This window comes from Acanthopagrus latus, chromosome 3, assembly GCF_904848185.1.
Source record: "Acanthopagrus latus isolate v.2019 chromosome 3, fAcaLat1.1, whole genome shotgun sequence".
NCBI lineage: Eukaryota > Metazoa > Chordata > Actinopteri > Spariformes > Sparidae > Acanthopagrus > Acanthopagrus latus.
The window spans coordinates 12211636-12219370 of NC_051041.1; the positions used below are offsets into that span (position 1 = coordinate 12211636).

The following is a 7735-nucleotide window of genomic DNA, read 5'->3' on the forward strand; positions in this document are numbered from 1 at the left end:
AACATAAAAAAGCTTAAACATGCGATCACTAGTGAAAGCACTATCACAATTCAATGCAAGTAGCAGTGATAGTGAAATTACACTTGTGTTCTTTTTTTTTTCTTCCTAGGTTGGTTCATCGGAGCCGTCCTGCAGTGTAACCGTGGGTTTTGTCATTTAAACCCCAGGTATTTTAACTATAATCCAATAATGTCAGTAATTATACTGACGTTAGGCCCGTTGTGAAAAGGTTGCCCGGCATCAGATAAATAAACCACTTTTATTTCAATGAGCTCCATCAACCAGTGTTTTTTTGTTTTTCAAAAGGAGAAAAAAAAAAAAAAAAAAGCCCTTGACAGAAAAGACCCCCGCGGGCAACAGAAACCCGAAGCTTTAAAGAGACTTTCAAAAAAATATTTATGCGAGCGAGGGTTTTATATCTCGTAATAATCCACACACGTCACGCGGGCTTTGGATCTCCGATGGTGCTGTAACACAACACAACATTCTCATAGAGATACGATCTTAAGTGTTAAATTAGAGGATGTGCTGATCTGCACTTGTTGAAAAGTCTTTGATGCGAGCGAACAAAAGGGAGATAGCTGGATTAAAAAACAAAGCGGGCACGTCTTTGTTGTGAGCAAGAATGAAAAAATGTTGATAGGTGAAGCCGGAATTGAAGTGAAGTGGAGCTGAGTGAGTTCAAAGTGTGTCAGAATGAAAAAACTGAACATACAAGTTGTCTTTACCATCAGGTGGATTGTTACGTTACGATTATAACAGGATTTGGGATGAAAGTCTTCATTTTATTGTGTTTCATTTAGAATATGAACATAAACCGGGAAACTCTGGGAGACAGGAGGCTGTAGAGGAGGAAAAGGGAAAGGCGATCACGGCCAACGGACAAAAAAAGTGCAATCTGAGAGAAGCGAGAGGACAAAGACAGAGGAGACGACAGAAACTCCAGGGCATCTTTCCCCATCCCTTTGAGAAAGTGTATTGTAGACAGTAATCCCGTGTTATGACAGTGACACAGTCCGTCTCTCCCTCCTTCCCACAGGTTGGAGGGGATGAGTCAGACGGCGAGGAAAACAAAGCGGCAGGCAGGAACCTGCGAGGATTACACTCTCATCATGTGGAAACCAGACACCGCCACCGGAGCTACTGCAGCCGGCTACCGTACGGGCTGCGTGTGTGTGTATGTACGCATACCGGCACTCGTCTGTGTTTTTTCTCTAGATTTACATCTAACCAAGGCACAAAAAAAAGCTGTATGTTGTAGTAAACAAAAATAATGTGAGATTATTCGTTTTTATTCGATTGTTGTTTGGTCTGCTCTATACACATGTATAGTTTTTTCTCGGTCTTACAAGATCCTCGTCTTCGCTTTTAAAAGTAATTCCCACGGGGCGCCGTTTAGCTCAGTTAGTAGCGCAGACGTCCCATGTACGGAGGCTTTGTCCTCGCTGCAGCGGCCCCAGGCTCCTGCAGGTGTGTAGCAATGGAAATAAATCAAGCCCGGCGTACGCAGTCCTTTCTCCTATACAGTCCGATGGTAGGGCAGGGTGAACAGACCGTGGCTGAGGTGGGTGTCGTCTTTTAGTATCCAGATCCTGGGATCTGTGCAGGCGCCTCACCTCACCCATGTCACTGATGCTCCGTAGATGGGTGCCAGTGATGTTCTGGGCGGTTTCGATCCTCCGCTGTGGAGCCTCCCTGTCTTCCCGGGCCGTGATGAACCGTTAAAGTTTGGTCAGGATGCTTTCTGTTGCTCCTCGCTTGCACTTTACACTCAGTGGTTCGAAAAACGAAACAAAGTCGAAGGTTAAAAAAGTCTAACAACACTTGGTTTAAGTGTTTTTATTGATCTAGTTTCCCTGAAAGTAACCCTGATGACATCATTAGGGTCACTTTCTCATAGGAAGCTGCCTTCAGTGCCACTACGCCTCACAATGAGTCCATAAAAACGTGGGAAAGAATCTAGTGGGATGTATCAACTTTAGAAATTTAAACAATACCTTGCATAATATCTTGGTTCTTGTTTTTGAAAAAATTGATCTAGAGTCTCTCGATGCCAAAAAATGACAGAAGCAGGTGAGAGGGCGGATGTGTCATCAATCAGCAAACTGGAGGAGCCGCAGAGGAAGAAGGTGGTGCAGGAGGAGTTCAAGGTCACAAACAGGTTTTTTCTTTCTTTTTTTTTTTTTTTTTTACAGAAGAATTGGCACATAATCTAACTACAGCTGCCAAATAAATACAAGGAAATAACAGCCTGCATGTTTAAGTGAGCAAAGACATGGGAAAGTAACTGAAAATTGCACTTTTACTACTAAAATTATTAGTTGCTTAAAGTTTCCACCCCTGAAATATTGTGAGCCTGTCGTTTTAATGCACAGAAAGCCAAAAGTTAAGTATGTATGTGAAGTATTTCTTTAAGGTTCTGAGAACTTAAGAGTCAGTTCACATCAAGCAACTAAAGAGTTCATTTCCAAATGTTCACACGTCAGACAGCACAAGGAACAATTTGGATATGAGCACATCTGACTGTAAGGAACAATATATATGGTATTTGCATTTGCAAAAGTAAAAGTAAAAAGCAATGTATTTAACAAAATAATGGCACTTGTCAGCCACATTGTCAAAATCTACTTTTCCCAAAACAATACAGTTCTACTAACAACATTGGTTTAGTGAAAAAAAAAGAAAAAAAGAAAAAAGAAAGTGTAAATTGGAAAGTACCGAGAACACAAGCGCTTTGCTGGTTTTGGTTCATTCAGATCATTTTGTTGTCAATAAAAAAATTAAAGAATTATGGCAGCTATTTCATTTAAACTCTCCAGGCAATCTTCTAAATTTCCTTTATTTTTAATCTTAAGGGGCTCTACGAAACAATTTGTCAGAATTTACATGTAGCAGTCGCTTTTTTTATTGGCCCTATGGGAGCGGATTGAAACATGACGTGAAAAATGAGTCCGTCCTCGTCTCTCTCTCTCTCTCTGCCAACGCCAGCCTGTGGATGATTAGTTTGAGCTGTTTAATGCTGCAGGACTGTGGATTTCTTTATGAAGGGACTCCGGTCCGATTTTCTTGTAGGGTGTAGGGTGTTTCAGTTTCACTCATTTCAAATGTTTCTTTTCATGGAAATACTGTAAATGTTTGGTAAAAAAAAATAAAATAATAATGTGCCAAATTCGGGGCGATTCCATCTCACAAAATATTTTTGCATGAATCTAAGATCAGCACTGCTGTTGGGCGAAAACAACAAGATGTCTGTGAACGTATCATGAGAGCAAAAAAAGATCACTGGTGCCCTTTCTCTCTTCTCTCTCGCGAGGCTTGTCTCTGGCAAACGCCGGCGAAAACAATACCAGACACACAACCCAAACATTCAACTTTCCTGAACCTCCCTGTGAGAGGGTAAACCTCTGCACAAACTCTCTCAGGTTTCCTGCTTTCTTAAAACGCTGGAATAAGCGGGGCGCCCAGAAATAGCTGAATAAACTATGAGACAGCAGCTCTGCAGGGTTTGCAGACCCACATGGCTTTTAAGGGAGCGGGGCTTTCCAGGGTGGTTTGTAGAGTGGACACACACACACACACACACACACGCACGCGCACACACACACACACACACACACACACACACACACACACACACACACACACACACACACACACACAAATAAACTATATGGTGCATGAGGGTCACGCTTGTCTTATGTAAAACACAGCTACCCACAGAGAGCTTCAGGGCCCGGGGCCAACCTGCTCTGATGTTCACATGTGCTGGAGTAGAGAGCTGTGTGTGTGTGTGTTTGTGTGTGTGTGTGTGTGTGTGGTGTCAGAAGTTTTTGTTAAGCTCTTGTGAGTGTGTGGTGCTTTGGGAGTGATTGTGTGTGTGTTTTGTTTTGGTATAATGTGCCCGGCCAGTAAAAGAGCAGTGGCGACAGTAATTAGACGGTGATGGTTTATCGAGGTTTCCACATCACCTCGGTCCCAAACTCTCATAATGTGTTCCTGGAGTCCTCCGCAGTCTGGACCATCTTTGCGGTCTGTGTGTGTGTGTGTGTGTGTGTGTGAATGTGTGTGTGTGTTGGAGAGAGAGAGAGAGAGAGACTTCATACACATCTCTGTCCCCCTGTCTCCTCCTCTCAGCCAGGGAGTCTGGGACCCGAAGGAAAAGGCCAATTATAAAAAAAACCCCTCTCTCCATCTTTGTTCTGTGGGCATAAACCACTTCTTTGCTTTTTTGTCTTCATTCTTTCCCCTTCTTTGGCTTTCTGACATTCCTCATCCATTCCCACCGTCCCCGAAACCCCCACTCTGGCCTGTTACTCACGCTCACGCACACATGCGAGCTCGCCCCTTGGCTTAAAATAGCCAGCATGCTTCCTGGTCCTTCATCAGCACCATATCTTATCATATTTGAAAGAAAAGCTGGGTGGGACTGCTTGTTAGGCCGTCTGTTGCTATGGTGACACATTTATCCCAGGGCTGATTTGGTGATGACATTTGTTTATGTTGAAAAAAATATGTATATTTTTGTATTTTCATATTTCTCAAGTAACCATACTCATTGTGGTGAAGCTCATGGTGCAGTAAAAGTATAAATGATTTTGTGTCAGTTTTGGGGAAATACAGTAACATTTAAGGCCCTCAGGAAAAATGAGCTTTCATAATGAAGTAACAGATGAGATTGAACAAAGATTTTCGTGATCAGATAAAGCAGGGGTCCCCAAACTTCTTCTCTTGGAGGGCTGAAGGTGAAACCTAAACCTGGGCCACGTGTCGAAAACAACACCTTTTTTTAAAATGTATCGTTAAGACGCAACATCAGACAAGGAATTGCTAGTTCCCTTAATTGACTGATTACTCATTACACTCTATTGGTGTCCAGATAAGTGGTGTCTCACAACTCCACTTGTAAGGAGAAACTTGTAAAAATTATAATCAAAACGCATGTCAAACTGCATTTACATCCATATAATTTTTGGTCTCCCCCAAAAAGAGGCGTGGCCATGATGCTTTGCAAAGAGCATGCTCCTGCCTAGAACATGAATGATTTCCAGACAGCCTTATGCCTGGTACTGATAATAAGAATATGACTTTTGAATAAACTGCTTGAACTTTAGCATCCAAGCTAACGTTTTTCGTTAACTCAGTTAGCAGGGTTACTCGCATATCGATTAGACTTGAGTATTAACCAAAGTGTTGTTTGATCACGAGAACAAGACTGAGGGAGTGAACAGCTCAGAGCAGGCCGCACAGAAAGAAAGGGAGAGTCGGGGAGTTGTTGCGACAAAGTGCTAGCATGTTCCCGGCTGGCTAGCGTCTTCGCCGTTAGCACGCTGGCTAACTTTGGGGAGGAATTTGGTTCCAGCTGCTCTCTCACACCCCCAGACAGATTTTCACACAACTTCACTGTAAGTCTCTGAATAGGAGATGGAGCAGTCTGGAGTATCTCAAACACACACGCACATGCACACACACACACGCACGCACACACACATGCACACACACACACACGCTCACAGCAGTCGTCTCTGTGTGTCATAAGCGAGGACACACTTTCTCTCTCCCACACTCTGACTCGTCTCTCGGACTCAAATAAACACACACACACTCACAGAGCTAGAATCGCTGCTCAGTGTCCAGCTCTGGGCGGTGTTCCCATCCTCATGGCCTTTCCCAGCACAGACAATGCTTTGTGTCCCACAAAGGAAGCTCTCATTCAGGCTCTGGGGCCCTGTTTGGCCCTCGGCGGCCCCCCAGACCCCAGAAAGCCCCCCTGAGCCGCCCCACCACAACCTGCTGAGGTGCCAAGAGGAACATCTGTGTGACTCGGGTGAAGAGACCTCGGCGAAGTTCTCACACTGAATGTTGCTTATATTCCTCTGTGTGTGTGATTGTGTGTCCGTGTGAGCGCAAGCTCCTGGGTCCTGGGAGTCTCCCAGTCCAGATAATAAATGGTGTGAGAGGAAAGAGTGCGTTGCCAGACCTTCCCAGTCAATGAACCACGTGTCCCAGCAGCCCGACTGCCACCATAGATTCAGAAACGGGGTCACGCTAACAAGAACGGATAGATGAGGGGAAAAGAGGAGGGAGATGAAGGACTGGACAGATGGAAGGATGGGTAGAGTGACGGAGGAGAGGATAGAGGAAAAGGGCTCTGTCATGAAGCCGACTGTAAACATGTACAGATGAGGTTATTTTCATGTGAAATATCGGGGCTTTCCAGGACACAACGATTAATGTGACTGACCACAGGGCCTCAGGAATCGTGGGTCAGCAATCGTGGAATGTAACAAATAACGTCAAATAATCAAGTACTGTACTAAAATACAATTTCACGGTACTTACTAAAGTATGTCCATTTTATGTAATTTTACACATTTACTCTTCAACAATTGTACCTTTAGCTCCACAGTGCTTGCCGATGTCTTTAGTCACTACTTGCTTTTTAGATTACAGCTTTTCTAGATGAACTTTCCCCTGTACGAGTTGAGAGAATGTTCCTACTTTTCAGCTAAATAAACCATCAAAAACCCCTCTTGGATTAGCTGGAAAAATCATCATAACAAAGCTGAAAACAGGCTGAGCTCACGCAAAGTTGACTTTTTAGAGATTGGGTTCGGGTCTAATGATGTGGGCTTGTATGAGGTGCTTATTCCTGGTCGGCCTTTTACCTGCAGTAAATGATCGCCAGCTCTCCCCCTGTGCGGAGACGCAGCGCGTAGATCATCTTTATGTTCAGCGTACATTCATTACGGCTTTGAACTTGACAATGAAGTATTTAGACTCAGTTTTACCTTTGATGTGGATGAGACGGACAAATCCAAAATGTGTCCTCAAGTCACCACTTAAGAGTATGGCCGAATGAACTTCATTTGAATCTCTTTTTTCTTATTATTTTAACAGAAATTCTTGTATTTTGGTGTTATTATGAGAAATGTCAGAGATCAAAAGGCAGCGCAGCCTGTGGAAGCGGTTTTTGGTTTTTTTTAGGCATTTATTGTCCTTGTTAAGAAGCAGAAAATCAGTCTTATGAACTCACTTCACATCCAGTGCATCAGCATTTCTTCACAACTGTATCGCTGCCAAAACCAGACGGACACCACATAAATTTGAGAGTCCGCTCATTTACCGTAAGAACCGGATTCGGTTTCACATTTAGGATGTGGCGTAGCTGGCGTTAAAGGGGGAAAAGGTCCTCACTGATGAGGCCCTAATTGACGTCCATCCTCCACCTTCTGCTGTCACCGACCGAGAACAAACACTGACTCAGTTTTTTATCTGCTTTTAAGAAACGTCGAGATTCCGGTAATGATGTTTTGTCCTTTTGTTCTGTGTGAGCGTGTTGGTTACATTCATTCAGGACAGACAGTTGGGAGCCCGCTGCAGCTGGGTGCCGGCGTGGTCCACACCCTCACACACAAACACACACACACACACACACACACACACACACACACACACACACACACGTTATCCAGCACAGGAAGTGACATCATGCACTACTGGCCAAAATACAGGAAGCATGACGACAACTTCTGAAGGACGTGAGGGACGCATCAGCCCTGTATAATCCACCAGCTGCTGCTGCTGCTGCTGCAGATCCCACACCCATGAGCGCGCGCACACACACCCGCCCACACACACACACACACACACACACATTCACACACTTTTAGGAATTGCAATAAATCAGTGAGATGACTAAACTGATTGCTCAAATGGTGGTTTATAGACACAAAAA

The 7735-nt window shown here is 44.1% G+C and overlaps 1 long non-coding RNA gene across 1 annotated transcript; it reads left to right on the forward strand.

Annotated features, from left to right (window-relative positions):
- Positions 1-369: 369 nt before the first annotated feature.
- On the forward strand, positions 370-3138 carry LOC119017030. The gene is made up of 3 exons (XR_005074319.1): positions 370-675; positions 804-1177; positions 2042-3138. It is a non-coding gene; the product is annotated as an uncharacterized LOC119017030 (long non-coding RNA).
- Positions 3139-7735: the final 4597 nt, after the last annotated feature.